This window comes from Lynx rufus, unplaced genomic scaffold (genome assembly GCF_022079265.1).
Source record: "Lynx rufus isolate CCGP_SWC_20201006 ecotype Redwood Valley unplaced genomic scaffold, mLynRuf1.p SCAF_5, whole genome shotgun sequence".
Taxonomy (NCBI): domain Eukaryota; kingdom Metazoa; phylum Chordata; class Mammalia; order Carnivora; family Felidae; genus Lynx; species Lynx rufus.
The window spans coordinates 79,264,558-79,284,505 of record NW_025814867.1 but is presented as its reverse complement, the minus strand read 5'-3'; the positions used below and the strand labels follow the sequence as shown (position 1 = coordinate 79,284,505).

The 19,948-nt window shown below is 47.7% G+C and overlaps 1 protein-coding gene across 1 annotated transcript in view; it reads right to left on the bottom strand.

Moving 5' to 3' along the window:
* Positions 1–19,948, bottom strand: part of LPP (LIM domain containing preferred translocation partner in lipoma) — a 677,526-nt gene that overhangs the window by 603,366 nt on the left and 54,212 nt on the right. Inside the window, exon 2 of the mRNA XM_047099816.1 lies at positions 4,693–4,815. The gene's annotated coding sequence lies outside the window, so the exon portion shown is untranslated. The remainder of the gene's footprint in view (positions 1–4,692; positions 4,816–19,948) is intronic.

Genomic DNA, 19,948 nt, shown 5'->3' with positions numbered 1-19,948 from the left:
GGAGGGAAGGCAGTCGCCATGTTGCAAGCTGCCCTATGGTGAGGCTCTCACAGCGAACACCTGAAGGCAGCCTCCAGCTGACAGTCAGCAAGGAACTGAGGCTCTCAATCCAACCACTGCAAGGGCCTGAATCCTGCCAACGATCATGTGATTGAGCTTGGGGGTGGGTCCACCCCAGCTGAGCCTTCAGATGAAATTGCAATCCAGCAGACACGTAGACTGCAGCCTCAGGAGAGACCCTGAACCTCCCATCTAAGCTGCTCCCAACTTCCAAATCACAAAGAGTACAAGATAATAAATGTTCTCTGCTTTAAGCACTAAGTTTGGGGTCTGTTATGCAGCAATAGATAACAAAGACAGGGGCCGCATATGAGAGCCCCAGTCCCGGTCCCTAGCAACTCCACCATTTTTCAGGATACCCAGGAAGTAGACCAGAAGAGATCAGCTATCAGGAACCCCTGGGAGAAACCCTTAGCCCTCCCCATGAATACCGAGATGCTTTCCCACTTGGTGACACACACCCAGGCGTGCTCTGGCCACACAGAGAGGACCATGGAAATAATGTCAGTTCAACTCAAAGTCAACATGACACTTTTGGCTGCAGCAAGTGAGTGGAAAATAAACTGGAGTCTGAACCACACATGGAATATGACAGACTCTTTACCTGCCCAGCCATATTCTGCTGTCAGTTACTTCTACCCTCAGAACCTGCCCAGCCCTAGGGACCAAATGATGTCCACAGGCCCACCCTGCCAGTAGTCTGGCCTTGGTTTTGAGATCAGATCGCCTCCTCCTGGGAGCTTTCTTCGACCTTCCCGATTCTTTCCATGCTCCCAACCTTTTACACAAGCCCCATGAGAACTGAGGCTATAAAGGACCTGCACTTCCCAAGCACCTACTATGTAGCCATAAACGGATCTGGTGATTAGTAAATGTGTGCTGTAAATAACACCTTTCTTTCTAATGTGGTATTTCTTATGCATAGGTCTTTCTCTCCAAGATCAGGGACTGTGCCTAATTCACTGTGGTGTCCTTAAGACCCTGAAGTTTACTAACTTCCAGAATAACAATGGATTAGGGCAGAGAACAAGCACACACTCTGTGAAGGAGGGGTAGATATTCAGCAGCAATCTACAAAGGCCTTATGGGTTCCCTATGCATGAGACACCAGACATCTTCCACCAGACAGGAATCCGTGTAGGAGAACCTGAGAATTCCTCTGACCCCCCTAGGGCCCTGTCCAACATAGAACAGAAGGTATCTCCACTGTGCTGAGCTCATGAAGTAGAAGAATATGGAATTAGGAGGAAGGAAACAAAAGAGGCAGAGAGAGCCCTACCTTTTATTTTTATGGACAGCAAACATCTCCTACAACACATCCCTAGGTTATAGAACAGCCAGAGCCCCAGGTGGCTGCATGGGTTCCTGCTCAGACCTAGCAAGTCTTTTTGTATTTTGGAAGCAATAACATAAAAAGCAATGAAAGCTGGCTCAGCAGACGGTCACACGTGCCCAGAAACCACCTGACCGAGTAATTGTAGGGAGCCAAGACATTCACCTCTGGCGGAAGTGACTGTTGCTTTGTTTCCGGCATAGACTAATACCTGATCCTTCTAAGGACCAAAAAGGAAATATTAAAAATGAAAGCCTTTGGCTACCGTCAACAATTGTACACTAGTATCAACAGAGGAAAATAATTTCCTTCCGGACTCCCACTGGGCCGGTCACGCCTAGACAGAGGTGTGATTATCTAATCAAACAGAGCAAGAGCCTAACAGCTAGACTGTAGCTTCAAGATTTCTCAAGCATGGAGACTTCTCCATGTCTCTCAAGTGCACCTCCTTTCACTTCCTGCTACCTAGGGCAAAATCAAATATGAAAAGTAATAATAGTACACAACTGCATTTCAACTTCAACCGTTACCATGAAGCCAGCTTCCAAGACTGAGGGCAGATTAGCGCCCATCCAATCCTGGGGATGGTGGGGCTGTAGGGTTGGGAGGAAGAACATACACTGGGCATATACTATGTAGCAGGCTTGGTGCTGGGGGACTGCACATCACACGGTCTTATTTTTCTTTCTATTCAAGATGAGTCATTCCACCATAATAATCTATCATGTATGGACCACGCTTCGCAGTCTGCTAAACAGGTTGGCATCTCTCAACCCATCTGCTCCAAGCAAACACGAGAGGCAGGCAGAGCAATGATTATCATTCCTAATTCCCAGATCAGGGAAATGAAGGCAGGGGCGATGTCGTTTTTCTGGGGGTGCACATCTAATAACTGGCAGATCTTCCAAAACCCCATTCTGCTGCACGTACTGTCTTTTTATGCACTTGCAAACTTCTTAAGCCCTACTGGTCCCGAAAGACTCATTCTGCCAGGCACTTGTTTTGTTCCCAGAAAGCCATGTAGCCAGCCTCATCTGCTCTAGATTTCCTAAAACCCTCCAACAGCGAATGGCCAGTGTGTAATGGAATGCCCTTGGAGAAAGGGACACTCGCCACCTTTGGATTCATTCTTTCTAGCCATGAAAATGCACTGTGCACCTATTATGGGCTAGAGATCCCACCAAACTCGAGATGCACTTGTGAACAAGCGATGCCACCCCTCTTCCGACCGACTTTTATATTCTTAAAGGCCATCATCACGTGTGCCCTCTGCCCTCTCCAGTGGAGTCTCTCATTCCTGTAACAGTTCCTGGTGGGACATCATTTCCGGGCCTCACAGCGTTCTTGTGTAGACAGTCCAGCTGGCTAAGATCCCTCTCAGAGGATGAAGCAAAGACGACCAGCTGACAACCTAGGGGAGCTCTGACGGGAGGGTAGAAAGGAAGTTCGCGGTCACCCAAATCGTGTTAGTCCTCTCGCCACCTCCAAGCAGCCCCCAGATATTCTTTGAGTGACCACTCTTCTCCACTGTGCAGCTGCCATGGGATTTGGGTGGGACCATCTCCAGACTCCGTTCCAGAGGAGGGCCCAGTGCACGTGGCACTTAGCACAGTCTCATCGTCTTGGCTTCAGTGACTGTGCAGGAACATGCAGTAACCCAGGGACATGGGGACATGGCAGACAAGGCTCTCTCCCCACAATGGGCATAGGAGGCATAGGGCCCAGGATGAGGCACACAGCCATCTCTTGACCGCGGGGGGGGAAACATCCAAGGTGGAAGCCAACACAGAGAAGGCAGAGCGAGGAGCGCTATAGGAAACAGAGCTGAGTCCTGTTCAGACTAGCCCCAAAGCCCACCTTGCCTCTGGACTTGCCAGTTACCAGCAGGATCCCCCACCCACCGTGTTCTAGAGGACATACCCTATTTAATGCGGTCCAAGGCTGCACTGGCATTTTAGAATGGACAACAATCACTTGCGAATGTCTTCCGGATTCCTCCTGTTTAGGAATTCTCTCCCATTCTGTCATTACACACTGGGTGGGTTGGTTTGTTTTTAATCCAAGTAAACCTCTTCATATTAATCACAATTAATTTCAAACACTGAAACAACTCAGGAAGTAGAGCAGGTAACAAAGATTTCACAATTGATGCATAAAATGCAGGCTTGGGACAAAACATTCAAGATCAGGTGTGAAATTTTAACAAGCTGAAGGATTTTAAGAGTCAAAAGACTGGATGCCAGCCCTTTATCTTACGCAGATCTATTGGCACAGAGGTCAGTTGTTCTTTTGAGGTGCAGTTGATTAAGAAAAGGTGACAAAATGTAACTATAAACTCAGTTACACTTTTAAATAAAGTTAGGTTTGACCAATCACTATGGCATCTGCTCTGTTTTGGACAACTAGACCATAAACACGGCAAGGCTTATTGCTTGGAATACAGCCAGGGCTCAGGGCACATAGGGATTGGTCCTTAGGATGGAGACCACAGATCTCAGGTTCTACATGGACGCTTTTCCCAGAATTCTCCAGTTGTTTTCCTCAGATCTCTGCACAGCCCAGGGGAGCCCACACCATTATTCTTTTCACCACTCCTACCTTCTAGAACATGATGTTCTGTCCTACCCACTGAACTCAGAAGTATTCCAAAACACAAGGGAAACCTTCCCTTACCTGTTTGCCCTTCCCCTGAGTGTGGAACAGGATTCCGACTCACATCCCACTGGAGCTCTAGCAGGCCCTCTAAGACAAAGGTTCACACCCTTTGCCTGAGCAAATTTAGCATCCCTTACCTCAAAGGGTTTTTGTGAAAATAAAATGAGATCGCAGAAGCAGCAGCAGCTTGCACAGGGGTAAACAAAAATCAGTCAATAATACAACTTTTCTTTCCTTGCAAATGCCCATAACACTGTTCATTGATATTTTCTTTTTGGTCTTTCCATTTCAAGAATGCTTCCCTCCATGCCAAAGGAGAAAGAAGGAAGCAATACACTTATTGGCAATCCGAAATCATCATCACTCCAAATTTTCTTCCAATTTCTCTTCATGCCTCCTTCCAAGAGCTGAGTCCTGCCCTGCCTCTGCTTTGTCACACATTTTATTAGCATTGTCCTGTTTTGTCCATTGCCAATGAAATCAACTCAAGATAAAAAGAAAACAGTTTGGTTCTTCTCTAGTTCTTATTCTATCCCAGCTATCAGTGCCTATGCTTTAAAAGGAAAGCCTGGATTTTTTAAACTCATTAAAACGTGAACATTGATTATAAAAGAAGAATGTCTTCCCTTCTCTGTAGGACTCACCAATTGTGGAAAAATAGCTTCCCTCTGATGAGTGCCCAGTAGAACAATGAGAAAAGTCCTCAGATGAGAAGCAGGCGACTGGCTTCTGTCTTCAGTTCTATTTCTGAGCCTCAAGGTCCCCACCTGTGGAAAAAGGGAGAACAGGTTGCCTACAAATCTCTAGTATCTTACCAGCTTTAGAACTTTTCGGTTTTATGAACTCACTGGCTAGCCATACTAGGAATGATGCCAGCTGACGCCCAAAAATGCGGCGGCTTCCCTCTACACCTGCTAAGCCCCCCAGTCAGCTCCTGGCATTTCTATTGCACTAATTTGTCTCAGTAACACTGAAAAGGGATTGCAGGGACCCCAGCCCTCCTGAGAAAACAGCTTCATCATAATCTCAGAGAGGAAAGATATCTATAGTTAGATATTCACAGTTTTTTTTTCAATTTTAAAATTTACTTATTTATTTATTTTGAGAAAGAAAGAGAGAGAGAGGGAAAGAGAGAGAGAGAGAGAAAGGAGCAGAGAGAAAAGGTGGGAGAGAGAATCCAAGCAGGTTCCACATTGTCAGTGTGGAGCCTGATGCTGGGCTCAGACACACGAACCGTGAGATCGTGACCTGAGCCGAAACCAAGAGTTGGATGCTTACCTGACTGAACCACCCAGGTGCCCCAGATATTCACACTGCAGCCAAGAAAAAATTAAGAGCAAAATCTGAACAAATAAAAATAGAAAAGATACAGGAGTTTGGAGACAAATGTCTAAGTACGGGACTGAGTGACCCCTCTGAACCTGAATTTCCTTGTCTGAAAAATGACAGCCAGTGAGCAGGAGAGAGCTGGACAATCTTGACACTCCCAGTAAGTCCTCATTACAGGTTTTATTTCATGAAGACCTATCACTATTTTGCTAAGGACTATATGATACATGTTCCCACAGACAAATATTCCAAGGCAGTAGGCTGTTACAAAATACGTGCTTTGTACACGCAGGTAGAATCCACATTCTAGAAAAGCCACTACTTGCATTTTCATTGTTGACATTTTACACATTATTTAACCATCCATGAAATTCATTTGTGTATATTATCTCATTCAGTCCTCAAACATTCAGATAAGCTCAAAGTGAGGAGGGACCTTAAAAATGACCCACCTCCACTGTTCCAACTAACAGCAGGAGAAGCTGGGGCCAGAGTCGGGAGGTGGCTACTCTAGGAACCACAGCTAGTGGCAGACAATCCAGGGCTCCAGTCCAGGACTTGCTCCATGGACCCAATTTAAGCCACTTGGACAGAGGAGGACACCAAAACTCACTGGGCAGAGGGACTTGCCCTTGGTCACACAATCAGCTTTGGGGCAAAACCAGGACTGCCACATCCAAGTCTCTAGAAGCTTGCTAGGACACCTGCTAGAAGCTCTCAGTATAGCCCGACGGCAGAAAGAAATTAAGTCGGGGAAAGGGCACATAATCAAGATAAGCCCAGCAAAGCAATGAGTTTCCTGAGACCTAGCAGTCTTCAAAGACATCAGAATTCTCGATGCCATTCCACTGAAATGAGAAAGGCCATCATTTCATACTTGCTGAGGAACGGAGCATATGCAGAGGCACACCCCGGACCCATGGACAGTCCAGTCTCATGGAAAACACAAGACAGACATCACTCCCCCACCCAAGCCCCAGGAAACCGAAGCTTCTCCTCGCAAAGGGAGATACTAAGTCAGAACGGTTTCTACAACCGCAGCAGAGGGCAACCAGACTTCCCAGATTTCTAAACCGGAAGGAGAGGCTCTCCGCCTTGGCCCTTGGGGCCATCTCCCCACTCCTGACAGCTTCCCTCCCCACACAAATGACAGTGGTCTCCTTTTCCCTAGTCCTCTTCTCTGTCAATATTTTTTTCTTCTTTTCCATAAAGAGAACAAGCAGCTTTGCTAAAGAACCACTGTGAAATGATTGAAGTTCCCATGCAAACAAACCATTAGCAGAGTTCAAATGCAATTTAAATTACCAGTTGTTAAAGTGTTCCTCAATTTCGTGGTAAGTTTCCAAGGAGAATTACATGCTATATACTATTTAATTGGTTGTTTTCTATTTTTTAACATCCATTTATCCCCCCCCCACCCTGATATTTCAGAAGTGTCTATAAAAGCTTCCCTTTAAAAAATTATACATTGTTGAATAGATTAAATCTAAAGATTGAAAAGTATCAGAGAAACAGCTGCAGGATTATGCAGCTCAGCAGAAATTGATGGTTCTGACACCACAAAACATGCAGAATTTTAAAATGTTAGGAGTCATCTCGTAATGCCCTCAGCTCTTTACAGGTGAAGATGCTGAGGCCCTGACAGAGAAAGGAGGGCTTGGCTCAAAGTCCCCTGCCTGATCAGTGACAGACCCAGGATGACAGCCAGCACTCCTGGTCCCCCACACTGCTGCCTCTTCTCACCACCCCATATATGGAGGACGTGATGGGAAATACTCAACAAATTGTACTTTCCACCTGTAATTTCTTAAAAGGAAAGACGAAGTCCTCTTTAAATACACCCCTGACCTCAAAACCAGAGATGGGCAGTGGCAAATCCGTCTCCAAAGGGGAGAACAAGGAAAGGCTGATGAATGAGTAGTCAAAGGAGCTCAAAACGAGCAGATTCTTGGCAGAAAAAGGAAAGACACTCTTCCAGATTAATTAAACAAGTGATGGGACATAGACACTGCTGATCTGCACTGCTGTACCTGGCCTAAAACCAGGGGCTGCTCCTGCTGTGAGAGGGTAAAGGATCCACAAAGCAAAGGCAGGCCTCATCGTGTCCGTAAAGGGAAAGGATTTCTAGAAGCCACCATGAGTGCAAGATGAAGCTGAATGCGTTGATACAGGATTTGTGTCAATTATTTAACCTCCCTGAGCTCAAGCTTCCCTGTCTGCAAAACAGGGATAACACCACCTACCCATCGGGATCTATGTGATCGTGCCCTGGGATTCCAATTCCAGCACGCACGGCACAGAGCCCACACGCAGCAGGCATGAACGGTCAGCCCCTCGTCTTCTAAGGTTTCTATGATTTCTCAAAACTTAAGATTCTGTGGTTCTAACTTATTTGGACTGTAACAGAGCCTCACCGGCTATGTACGTTCCGTAAGTGTGTTAGATGTTCATTTGTCATTCAAAAACTAAGATAAGACAAGTGTGTGACAACTTCCGCATCCAAGCAATTTCCTTCAAAAGCAAACTTTTTGGAAGTCCTATTTTAAAATGGCCTCCGAGGGGCGCCTGGGTGGCGCAGTCGGTTAAGCGTCCGACTTCAGCCAGGTCACGATCTCGCGGTCCGTGAGTTCGAGCCCCGCGTCGGGCTCTGGGCTGATGGCTCAGAGCCTGGAGCCTGTTTCCGATTCTGTGTCTCCCTCTCTCTCTGCCCCTCCCCTGTTCATGCTCTGTCTCTCTCTGTCCCAAAAAAAATAAATAAACGTTGAAAAAAAAAAAAAATTAAAATGGCCTCCGATAAGAGTGGCCAGTTAAGCACTGATTTGGGCTCAGGTCATGACCTCACAGACATGAAATGGAGCCCCACATCTGGCTCCACGCTGAGTGTGAAACTTGATTCTCTCTCCCCTTCTCTCTGCCCCTCCCCTGCTCACCGTGCACACATGCGTTCTCTCCTGTCTCTCAAAATAAATAAACATTTAATATATAAATAAATCCTTCAATAAAGCCTAAAAACAGAGAACAAACTGATAGTTGTCAGAGGGGAGGAGGCGGAGGGAGGGGTAACAGTGGGTAAAAGAGAGTAGAAGTGCGGGCTTCCAGTTATGAAATGAGTAAGTCGGAGAATAAAAGACAGAGTGTAGGGGATACAGTTAATTACGCTATAATAGCGACATATGGTGACTGATGGTAGCTACATTTTCGGTAAGTATGGTATAACATATAAAGATGTTGAATCACAATGATGCACACCTGAATCTAATGTAACATTGTATGTCGACTATAACCAAATAAGAAAAATCATAACTTAAAAAAGGCTTTCAAATCCAATGTACGAATCAAAAAGTAACAAAAATCCCAATTTAATGTCCAAAACCTCATTTAAACTTCCCACCAGCCCCGTAAGAACAATTTCCCAATTGCCCACTGAGGAAACTGAGGGTCAGAGAAGTCAGGCAACCCCCCCCCCCCGCCAAGGTTCTGGGGCTGATAATGGTAAAGCCAAGACTTGAACCCAAGTCTTCAAAATCAAGCCCCACAACCCAGATCTTACTACCTTGCAGTTACAACTGTACGATGGGCAGCTATTCCGCTAGAGGCAGAAATATCCTAAAAAAATTCCTCCAGTATTTTCACAGTTTAAGGAACTCTGGGATACAAAACAAAGCCGGAACTTTCAAAATCAAATATGTTCACATGAGAAGCAGAATCCTTCCTGACTTCCACCTTCCTCTATGTTCTCCAGTGAAATAAAAAGCTCAGAGCCCTGGCACGGAGCAGACATCGCTGGGTATGTGGGAAGCAGGCCTGAGAAAGGTCAGCGGTGAGCTGACGGCAGGCCAGTCACAAAGAGAATTCCAACGGCTGGGCTCACGATCAAACACACCGCGGGTAACCCAAGAATGAGCTTCTGAACACCCCTCCGGCACAACTGTTAGCTGACACGATGTCATGTGCCCTGCATTCACAGGTGCTCAAAACAGACACTTGCTAGCACCTCCTGTCCTTAATGAGGCACCGTGTATGGACCCAACAGCTGCAGGTGCTGAGTCAGGCCTGCCTGGCGCTCTCAAAGAGCTCACAGGCTCACCGGGCGGGCATACGCTCGAAAACACTGAAAAGTGTGCAAAGCACAAGTCCACGCGACGTTGTTTTGAGGGTCTGGAAGAGCTCCGTGGATGATGACTTCTGAACCGAGCCTGCACACCCAACAGGATTTCCACCAATGAGGAGGGGGAAAATAGGCCCAGGGAACAAGACGTGCTAAGCGCCGTAAGGAGGCGTTCAGGCTGTTCTTAGGGAAAGTGACTAATCTGCTGAGGCCAGTGGCAGAGCACACGGAGGGATGCGGTGGGAGACGAGGCTGCAAAGGAATGTTGCAGCCAAGACATGAAGGACCTTATGTGCCAGGCTAAAGCACTTGGATCTTGACACTCATGGGTACTGCGTCCCGGGACATGACGCAGGAGAAAGTTAAATAGCAGAGCTACCCCTTTAAGAACTGAACGCTCTTCCGTTGAGCCTCCAAGCACAGGGAGGGTGGGAGGGTCTGAAGAACAGCTTCCTCCTCCCAATGGACCCCTTCTCCATGGCCCCACCCACAGAGAAGTCAGAGAAATGGGTGGCTCTCAGAGGTGCCCCAACCCACTGTGGACCTTTCCCTCTAGTCTGGAACTCCCAACCATGAAAGACCCAGAAAAGACACCACGTCTCCTGTTCCAGGCAGGATTTCCACTCTGCCTTCAGGGAAATGCCAGCACTACCCAACCTGATGAACCAGAACACGGGCCAAACACAGGCTCCAGCCTCTTTCCTGTTAACTAAGCAGAAGCCAGAGGCCTATCCAGCACACCCTGTGTGTGCCCAAAGCTCCCTATCACGGAGCTCTTCCGTCCAGGCCTGGTACCATGTGACCAGGGCCTCCAACCAGTAAGGAGCCTGCACTGACGTCACCAGTTAGGTCCTATGGAACCTTTCCCTTAAAGGAGCCTTTGCAGCAGGTCCCATTTGTTAAAGGCACAGGCAAGATGTTTTTCGCTTCCTGCCCAAAAAGGAGCTCCTGGTCTAGAAGGAGGGATAAAACATAAACCAAGTAGGAGATGGTGAGTACCACGGAAGAAGGACAGGTGATACAAATCCTCACTAGTAACCCTGTGACTCGATGTGATTTCTTAAACCCATTTGACGGATATGGAACCTCGGGCTCAAGCAGGTTAACTGACCTGGCGGATCACACAGCTAGAAGTGCCACAGCCAAGATTTGAATGCTCAGAATCACCATAGAGCTATATACTCTATTGCCCCACAGCCCATTGTGATGCGAGCTAGCAGAAGAGAGAACAGAGAGATCCTTTCTAGTATGGGGCAGTGTGAACGGTGGAGAGTAGATGGTGATCACAGGTCACCTCAGTCAGAAGGTGGCCATCCAGGCAGAAGTGTTTAAGAGGAACAGGAGGTCTCTGGATGAAGACAGAGGAGGGCCCCTCAGGCTAGGAGAACAGCATGAGATAAAGCACGAAGGTGAGAAAAAGCAGGGTATGTCTGGAAAATGGCAGGGAACATGGGTGTCTTAGGGATGAGCGAGCCAAAGCCTCACAGCCGACAGACATGGCTGTCTGACGATGATGGGCCAGGGACCAAGGGCACGAGTTCTTACTTCTAAATGGCAAAATAAAGAAATTTACAGTCAGGGACACACAGCTGAACATACTAGGAAAACAATGTTTCCAAGCAGAACAGTGGATGCTTCCAGCTCTACTTGGGGTCCTGTGCTATCGTGCTAAGGCCACCATACATTCACCTTCCAGGATCTGGGCCGGGGTCAAGAGTAACGGGCCTTCAGGTCCCTTCTGATCAATATACACAGGAACACTGGCCCCTCTGGAGGTCTGAACTTCTACACCTCTTCTAGTACATTCTGCCCTCCTTGAGAAGACTCCCTACAGCTCATCAAATGACTCCCAAGCCCTAGCTGGGGCACAAGCACCCGACGTGGTGAACGGAGTACAGAGAGCAGGACAGAGTCATAGAATCAATCTACACTTGATTTCTGGATTCTCCAAGAATTAACAATGGAACCCTGAGCGAGTCCCTTCCTTTTAGAGAAGTTAAATTTCTTCATTTGTAAAATGGAAGGAACCATCCTACTCATATATCTATGAGTTCTTGTGAGAATTAACAACTAATTTGTGAAATTAAATAGAAGGATATGTGTTTCTACATGCAGCCTGACATGTTTAGAATAGGTACTCCCCCTGAAAGCCACCATGATGACAGAGGTGGTATAAAAACGGCACAATCCTCCCGGTAAAGTATCTAAAACTGGAGTTGTCAACAATCCCCCCCGCCCCCGCCCCCGTTGAAAATTGATCTGTATTCCCCCAGGCAAGTCATTACATCCTTTTGTGCCAAATTGTTTTCATCTTTTAAATGACCCAGTAATCCCACTTTGGGCAATATACATAAGGGAATAATCCAAAAGGAAAAAAGAAGGCAATTTGTTCAGAGATGTTATTCATAGTGCTATTTCTAGCTCTTTACATATCCCTCTATTATAGCACTTCTCTCACTGTGCTGTAATTATCCACTCCCCTTCCATACGCCTCCAAATTATCTTTGAATCAGTCCCCAGCACCTAGCACAATGCCTGGCATACAGTAAGAACTCAATAAATGTTTGTTGACTAAATGAATGGGCAATATGAAAGAGATTTTAAAAGAAATTCAAATGAGCAAAAACAAAACACTGCTTTTAAGAGATAATGCTAGAGTTTAAAAAAAAAAAATGGTAATACAGACGGCAAACTATTCAAAGAGGAGCATGTGAAGACGCCCAGAAGTGAATTTCAGGTGATTCAGAATACTATCTCTGAGCATCTCCGGGCTCATGCCTAGTGCAGTATAGGACTGCCATGAGACCCAGGGCATGAGGTCTCATGTGGAGTCACTTTGGCCCGGTGGCCAGAGCACAGGCTCGGTCAGGAATCTTAGATCCCCAGCCTGACTCAGACACAACCTCACACTGGCCAATCATCGAACTTCTCTGAGACCAGTTCCTCCACGCCACTGAAACATGGGGGATTTACAGGAAAGCCCATCCCATTTAAAGGAACCACAGAGGGGGAAGCGAGGACCGGCAAGTGTGAAATCAAACGTTAACGAAAGAGGAGGTTTGGGAGGTAGGCTTGGACCACGGTCCTCAAGCCAAGGTGGGGCCTTGAAGCCCCAGCTCTTCCATGCCCCACCCCCCCCCCACCCCAAGCCTTCCATTCCCATCTAATAGGGTGGCTGAAGGCTCCTAGCAGGGAATCTGCAAGAGGCAAGAATCTGGACGACCCATCAAGGGAAAACAATATGTTAAATACGGCCCACAAAGTCAGCATCACTCTGAATGTTCCGTATTCTTGGTGGGAAAGAATGCTTTATACAAATACCCAAGGAGAGCAAAGGAAGCGGCATGTTCTGCAGGGCTTATTTTGGGGCGTTCCAGCAGCTCTCAGCCAGGACGTCAGAGGCAGGAAGCCCCTGCCCTCTGTTCCCTGGCCAGAAGTTCAAGGTTAGAAACCAAAGCAGGGAGCACACAGACTCCTTAGTCTGAATCAGCTGCAAGTCTCTGCACCCCCCACCTCCCGCATTGCACATTTTCACCTCCATCAGGGTCTCCCAGATTCCTGCCCATTGACCTTGACACTACTCTGAAGGAAACTGCCCTTGACGTCCCATAGACAATCCCTCCAAAACATGTCGTGAGCCAAGTCACTTGTCTCTGGCTCCATTTCCGCCACCCTAGTCAAAGTTACCACCACCTCTCGCCTACTGACAGCAAGAGTCTCCTCCTGACCCCCTTGCTTCTACCCTTGCCCCACTCCCTGCAATCCATCCCCCTGACAGCGAGCTGAATGATGCTCCCCATCACCCCTAGATTCGGGTCAAGCCCCTGCTCTAGCTTACTTACACCCAGCAGCCCTTTCCCTGCCCTCCTGGCATGTTTCTTCCTCGGCCACCCACTACCTCCTAGCATTCTGGGCCCTTTTCATTCCTCAAGCACAAACCCATTCCCGTTCCATGGCCTTGGCATTGACCGCGCCCTCTGCATGGCTCTTCCTCCTGACTTTTGCACGGCTGACTCCTTGTCATTCAGACCTCAGCTTAACCATCACCTCCCAGATCACTTCCTCCATTCACTCACCATCTTAGTGCCCTGTGTGAATCCTCCCAAGTGTTACTTATCATTCCCTTCTATTTACAGGTTCATTTATTATCTGCCTTCTCCACACACCCCTAACTAGAATGTAAAGGTCCAAGGAATCATTGTTCCATGTGTCTTTTCCGTCACTCTAAACCCAGGGCTGGATCAGTGCCCAGAACAGTTTGAAGCACATAGGTGGGAATCCAATAAACATTTAATAAAATTAGATGAATACATACCACCAGTGACAGAAACCTTACCGATGGCTAAGGGCAAGTCGCCCAGCACTGTGGATAACGTCCTGGGCTCTGGAGTCAGATGACGATCAGTAATCTTGCTACTCAGGAGCTGTAGGAGTTTAGGAAAGTGTTCCCATTTCTCTAGACCTCACTTTTCTCAAGTAAAATGGGGTTAACATCACCCGGCTATAGGAGGGCTGGGAGGATAGAAGGAGACTGATCATGTAGAATGCCCCGTGTGGGCTCAGCACAGACAGAATGTTCACTGTTGTCAACGGTGGTCCCATCTTACAGGTGGGAAAACTGAGATCAGAAAGGAGCAGTATCACCCAAGTGAAACACTGGGTCAGCAACAGAGCCAGGTCAGAAAATCACAACTGCAGTCTCTGTCCACTGCTGTGCAGAACAGCTATTCCTTAGACATCGTAATAACAAAAATGCCTGATAGCATGTAACTGATTTATATACTCTGTCTTGTTCCCTAAAGGATCTGCTCTGAAGTACCTAACAGAAATGCATGTAATTCGTGATTTTTTTATGGTGAGAAAACTGGGGAGTGAGATGGAAAATAAGGTGAAGGAAAAGGACAAGGATTACAAAAAAGAAGAGTCTTGGGGTGCCCGGGTGGCTCAGTCAATTAAGTGTCCCACTTCAGCTTAGGTCATGATCTCGCAGTTCGTAAGTTCTAGCCCCATGTCGGACTCTGTGCTGACCACTCAGAGCCTGGAGCCTGCTTTGGATTCTCTGTCTTCCTCTCTCTCTGCCCCTCCCCTGCTCGCACTCTGTCTCTCTCTGTCTCTCAATAATAAACACTAAAAAATTGTTTTAATAAATAAACAAGCATTTAAAAAATTTAAAAAAAAAGAAGAGTCATACGTCTCATACCATTTGCCAGAGGTGGGCTTCACATTTGGCTCTAAGCTTCACAGAGACCGATAGAAAATGCAAGGAAATACCCATGTACAGTCCTTTGGAACACTCGGTTACTGAAATGTCACAGCAAGGTGTGAAGAGGTATCACTAGCCAGTTAAGAACCACCCTAGTTTGTCACACTCTTGCCAACTAAAATCAAATATCCACTTCCCCCTGACCACACGCACTCTGAAGTCACACAACCTGGGTTCAGATCCCAGCTCCACTACCGACTGCGTGACTTTGGGCAACTCAACCCCCCAGGCTCTTCCTCTATAAAAAGAAAGTAAAACACAGTACCTAAGTGGGTCAACAAAATGCGGTGTGTATGTATGTAATTCTGTCACGTGCGACAACACAGATGAACCTTGCAGACATTATGCTAAGTGAAATAAGGCTGCCACAACAGAATCGATACTGTAGGATCCCACTTAATGCGAGGTGCCTAGAAATTCATGGAGACAGAGGGCAGAAGGACAATTGTCAGAGCCGAGGGGAAGGGGAATGGGAAGTTAGTGTTTAGTAGGTCCAGAGGCTCAGTTTTGCAGAATGAAAGGAGTTCTGGAGACGGGTTGCCGGACAGGTGGCTGCATTTAACACCCCGGAGCTGTACATTTAAAATGGTTAGATGGTAAATGTGTACTTTACCAAAATTAAAAATAAAGTTAAAAACAAAAATAGCACCTACTCATGGGTAGGGATAATAGTGACTCAATGATTTAGGTCAAGTGCTTAACCCAATGCCTGGCATTCAGAAAGCAATCAATTCATGGCAGTTCTCCTTCCGAACAGTAACAGCCCATACACCTGCACCACCAACCCTAACCTCTTGGTGTCCTTGTCTGTCACCACCATAGCAGGTGTGGGGGGCACCCCAAGCCCTGTTGCCTCAATCCCAAGCCTTCTTGCCTCCCACCCGGCGAGCAGGGCTATATGCAGGCCAGCTACCATCATGGAGTAGGAGACAGGCTGTGCGCAGGGTCCTGGGGTCCTGCCTCCCTGGCATTCTAGAGCGGCTTAGGGAACTGCTTGGCCTCCCTTCAACACTGGACAGACTTGGGTCTCCGAGCACTCCCCTGAGCTATTAGGATCCGCCGCCTAATGCCACTGGCGTGAAAGTGCTTCCCCGAGACACATCTCCAGCGTCTTCCCTGAATTGAAGAAAAGTGCCCCCAGGTTCACCAGAACCCAAACTGACTGCAAAGAACTACTCATGGCCGTGTAACATCTGGCGGGCTGTTAAGAGAGGGTGGTGCCTTCTAAGTCTCTCTTTAAAGCTGTATCAAGGCAAGGAAGTGTGTGTGTGTGTGTGTGTGTGTGTGTGTGTGTGTGTGTGTGTATGTGTGTGTATGTGTGTGTATGTGTGTGTGTGGGTGGGTCTACCAGTGTGCGTCTATGTGTATGTGTAACCATGTGTATGCCTGTGTGTGTCTATATGTATGTGCACCTATGTATATGCCTATGAGTGTGTGTGTCTGTGTGTGTGTGTCTGTCTATAATATGTGTCTGTGCCTGTGTATAAAATCCATTCAGAGTCAAGCTCACCTTTCGATGGGAATTACGCTGCAGCATTCTGACAGCTAAGCAAGAAAGCCCTCCCTGCTCAGTCTCTTCCAAGGTCTGTGCATAACTTCTACCCTCTGGAAGAAACTGAAGTAGGGGTCTCTGTTCCCCGGTTCTGCATTTTGGACAAGCTATCACTCCCTTCTAGGAAATCAGGAAAGAAAAAGATCTAGAAGCCAAAGCAGGTCAGAAGGCAGCAGCCCACATTCAAATAACATTCACATGACCGAAAGCAGAATAAGTAGAAAGCAAAAAAGGGGGGGAAAAGAAGAAAATTTTACAAACAACAAAAGCCCGTGTAACCTGACAGAAAGAGGTCTGAACTGGGGCAGTTAGGTGCTACTTCTCAGTCTCACCAATCAGATCAGTAAGTGGAGGCAACTCTGGCATCCAGAGTCCCCATTTCCTCATCTGCAAAATGGGCACGCTCTTCTCCGCCTCTGCCTGCAGGGGCAGCTGAACTGTAGCGGAAGGAAGAACGATCCAGAGCCAGGAACCCAGGGGTTCTAATCCCACCTAATCAGCCCTGTACCCGCAGGGTGAGTTAGCTTAGCTCCCAGGCCCTGCACTGCCCACCGTCCTGCTGCAAAAGGAGGCCGACAAGCCGAATCATCTCTAAGACTCCTTCCAACCCACACAACGTCCTGCACACTGGGTATTTATTCCAGACCGTGGATGCCATGCAAATGCTGCATATATGGCCACATTTTTATGCCCTTAAGGCCAACCATAACTCTGCTTTTCAAGCTAAGACTACCCCTCCCCAAGTGTCCACGAACGTCCTTCGGGCTTGTTGCTCTAACCCTAGCAGACAGACAGACGACAACACTCCCAAATTACCTTCCTACCCAACTCTGGCTAGGCCTCAGGTGGGAGGAAATATCTCGTATTTTTTTCACATACAAATACAATTTTCCCTCGGGCAGAGTCCGCCTCCAAATCCCACGGAAAGAAGAGCTCCCCTGGGAAAGCAGCTGTCCACACCCCAAATTAAAGTGGCCAGCGCTCCCAGCAACATGTCCCATCACCCTGCAAGCCCCAGGTCTGCGAGCAGAAAGGCCATTCGCTCTGTCAATAAGGATGTACTCACGTGAGTCGGGCCCCACAGGCAGCTGGCCCTCCGCTGGCCCTCACTCCCTCTCACACACCCTGAGTCCCACTGCAAGGAGGTGGTCCCAAGGCCCGAGGGGAACAGCACTGAAACATTCTCTCCTCAGCTTCCAGTACAAGGGGCAAAGGAATGGAGGGGACGGCGGGGGGGAGGGGGGAAGGGGGCGACTTTGTTTCTGGAAACAAGAATTCAAATCCTGCTTCTCCTAAACCCTGAGTCACCTCCTCCTCTTCCAATAGATCAGTGTGGTGGGTAAACATTTCCATATATGGAGAAGCAGGCTAGAGGATGTCAGAAAACTCACCCTTCTCTCCTCTGGCACTTGAAGAACATGCCCCCACTTATGACAGAATTCCTTAATCGGAGTAGATGATTAACCCCAAAAGAAGGAGAGTCTCAATCTGCACAGGCTGACTGTTACAGGAAAAAGGCTCCCAGTCCAAACAAGGAAGTGACTGGTTTGCAAGACTTTAAGTTCACCTGAGGAATGGGGCCATCTAGAAGGCACTGACATTTATGGAGTCAATCTATTCATTCAGAAGAGGAGGGTGGTATCTGGGGGAGATGTACCCTAAGCGGTCACCAAGAATCCAATCCACAAGTCTTCTGATGGCAGATGAGCCCTAAAATAATCCCCACCCTTGGCCCCAATTCCCAGACTCCCTTTGGGCCAAGAATCCTCCTGGGAACGTAGTTTCACATGAGTTACTCGCAGGACAGAAACCAGGCACAGAAACCCAGAATAAAACCAGACTTTCAGAAGAACACCGTTGAGGGGGAAGGAGGGCTGAATGCCCAATTTAATTGGTATGATTACTTCCCATCAGAAGGTCCTGAGAAGTGTTTGAGAACTAAATTGAACCAGTAAAGTCAGTCAGGAACGGATCTGGTCTAAAAAGGACTCCAGACTGAATTAGCAGATGAGAAAGGAGAGAGAGAGATGGGGTGCAGGGGAAAATGGCGGTGACAGGGAGGAGGGGTCTGCTCATCCCAGTGGTGCTGTTTCTTACAGGGATCCTGTTCTACTGTTGGCTGCAAAGGCTTTCTGCGTGCCATGTACCAATTTTTCAGAATCACCACCCACCTCCTGGCCTGAACCATGAGGCTGCTAGTTCTCATCCCCGGGGGAGTCTTCAAGCAATGAACAGCACTACTCAGAGGGCCAAGGCACCCAAGCCCTAAGCCCAGGTCAGCCCACTCCTTAAGATTTTGGAAAAATCAGTTCTCTTGGGGTTTATATTCTTTCATCTACAAACTGGGTCAATATCACAAAACTGTCCAACTACGTGTGCTAAAAGCAGCTTCTACTTGGTGTATCCAAAGAGTCACAGCACACTTATTCTGATTACTTGTTTTATCTTTTGGCGAACATGCCATAAATACCTGAAAAGCAGCAAGCATTTCTCATTTATTGCGTGTTTAATAAATGAACACAAATATAAGTGATTATTAAATGAGGTGGGGAAACAGGATCAGAGAACCTTCCGGCACGTGCCAGAACCATAACTCAGCACAGAATTCCGGCCACTGCGGTCCTCCCCAGAGGTCCCAGAGGCAGTCTGAGGAGGGTAAAAGGATGATCCTCGTTTGTAACTGAGAAGACTGGACATGGAGTCCTGTGACTTGTGGTTCTGTAGAAAGACTGTCATCCTGTCAGGGGCTCAGAGTCCCTTCCGATATTCCAGCAGGAACATACAAGCAGAGGGAAAAGACATTCCATGGAAAATGGCTACCCACAGATGGCCTGGGAACTCTGGAAACCGGGGAGTAAGCAGACTACAGGGGTAGGTATGAAAACCAAGAGCAAATAGTCTGTGTCCACCCTCCATTTTGCAAAAATAGCACTTGGAGACCAGCTTCCATATTCACAAAAGGGCCCCTCATTCCTTAACGTATGTGTGCCTCTCTTCCTCTTGACCACTGCGAACCACTGGCTCTGGGATCTTGAGAGGAGAGAAGACCACTAAGCCCGATGTCCCGCCTGATTATAAATCCCACCCCCCCCATGGTGTCCATGACATCTCCAGTGAGGTGGCGACCATCATCTCTTACAGCTGCAAATTCCATCTTTCCAACAGAAAGTTCTTCCTTATATGGAAACCAAGTCCGGCTCCTGGCTTTCCCGTGCCTCATTCTGCCTCTTCGAACCATATGAACAACCGATGTCTGTTCCATTGGCTTGGAATTTTTGTAGGTGAATCCGGATACAGAAACGAAGCTGCCCAAGATCTCAACCCTGAGTCACTCCGGCCGTTTCCTGACCATATCACCCTGCTCGCTCCTAATGTATCTGGTGCCACCTTGAAATCCATCCTTTTCAGGCTTTTCCAGGAAGTACTATTGCTAAGCAATCCATTCTGCACATGGACCCCTGGCCTTGTGGACTCACAAGACGTGCCCCGTGAAATCCCAGTCCCTGAGAAATGAGAGGAGAGACATCTTCGAGACCATTTCTTCGGCCACATTCCCACCCTTTGTGGACAGAGCTCAGGGCTGTGGATCCCATTCCCGGCTCCCCATTCCTGGTCTCCTGTCCTGCCAGACCTAGCATTGTCTCCAGG